Source organism: Panthera leo, chromosome D3 (genome assembly GCF_018350215.1).
Source record: "Panthera leo isolate Ple1 chromosome D3, P.leo_Ple1_pat1.1, whole genome shotgun sequence".
NCBI classification, from domain to species: Eukaryota; Metazoa; Chordata; class Mammalia; order Carnivora; family Felidae; genus Panthera; species Panthera leo.
Window position 1 is genome coordinate 69,299,005 of NC_056690.1, and position 1,813 is coordinate 69,300,817.

Consider the following 1,813-nt stretch of genomic DNA (forward strand, 5'->3'; position numbering starts at 1 on the left):
CAGTGCTACGTATGCTTCGTCACACTCATTCCCCACGATGACTTTGTAAGAAGGTTGTACTGTCCACATTTTGCAGAGGACGGACCTGAGACTCAGGGAAGTTTTGCAACTTGTCCCGGATCCTGCAGCTAATAGGTGGCACAGGACACATTTGGCTTTGTTAGGTTGGCCTCACTCCAGCATTTTTTTCTCGCCATTACACCTGCCTGTCATGGGGGAAGAATTCCAAACAAGGAAAACTGGAAAATGGGAAAATTTCCCTTGTATTTCACAATTTCACCCAGGGCTAGCCTCAAGGAAACCTTAATATTGTTCACAAAAACTTCTTTTGAAGGATACAGTCTCTTGTGGGGTGGCTGGGTGACACAATGAGCCACTAGATGGCACCAGTTCAGCGTTGGGTAAAGCTTGTCTCGGTAATTTTTGTGGGCAAAGGGTGCGGGTAGCAAGTTCTTCTGTTTACTTTAACAAGTAAATATAACTTTGATCTAATGGCCTCTGTGTTTCCTCCGAACTGGGTTGCCTTAAGTTTTTCAAAGATGAGGCTCCGAATGGACGGAGAGTGGGGTTGGGGTTATGGGGGGTGGTGGGAATGGGACAACACAGAATGATGAAGGCTCAGCCCCAGGGAAAGCTGGCAGGCTAGATAGAGGGAAACAGTACTGACCTACGACACCGAACCAAGAAAACTCACTCAAGACCGTCAGACCATTAGAGCTGGAAGGGTCTGATGAGCTCTTCCAGCCCTACTCTTTCATTATGCAGATGAAGAAACATTCTGTTGTTTTCTGTGTAACAGAAAGTGATCCCCAACTTACCCGGTTGTCCTAATAAAAAATATTGTCCCAACATTTCTTGCCTTGTGGCCTTCCTGGTGGCTGGGGCCTTTTGTAAGGCAACTAGATAAAGGGTGAGGCTTTGGCTTTTGCTCCCCTCTTTGTTTCTGACAGGGATTTCTTTTTGTCCCCATAACACTCTCTAGACAAAGTTTTCAAACAGTTTTCTTTCTTTCTTTCTTTCTTTCTTTCTTTCTTTCTTTCTTTCTTTCTAAAATGTTTGTTTGTTTGTTTATTGAGAGAGAGAGAGAGAGCACACACGTGCGTGAGGGGGAGCAGTAGAGAGGATCCAAAGGGGGCTCTGTGCTAACAGCAGAGAGCCCCATATGGGGCTCAAACTCACAAACCATGAGATCGTGACCTGAGCCTAAAAGAGGCATCAGAGCCTTAACCGACTGAGCCACCCAGGCACCCCAGTTTTTTCTTTTTTAATTATTATTTAATTGGTTCCAAAAATCAAAAAATATCTAATAAAAAGTCTCACTCCTATCCCTTTCCCAATCTGTCTCATTCACCCCTCCCCTCAAACCCCAGGTAATTACCATTTAAAAAAATTGTTTTATGTTTATTTTTGAGAGAGAGAGAGATAGATCAGGAGCAGGGGAGGGGCAGAGAGAGAGGGAGACAGAGAATCCAAAGCAGGCTCTAGGCTCCGAGATGTCAGCACAGAGCCCGATGCAGGGCTTGAACTCACAGACTGTGATATCATGACCAGAGGTCGGCGCTCAACAGACTGAGCCACCCAGGCAGCCTGGTAACCACCATTCTTATTTTAACTTGGGTGTTCTTTAAGCAAACACAACCCAGTGTAAACATGGAAAAGTATATTTATTTCTTTGCAGGAAATGATTCTCCATTGTTGCTTCCCGTCTGCTGCTAAATTCCCTTTCATTTTCACTTGCCCTCAGCGGTGATTTCCATAATGACCGCATTTTTTTTTATGGAATAAAAAGTTGAGACATAAGGCCTGATAAGTA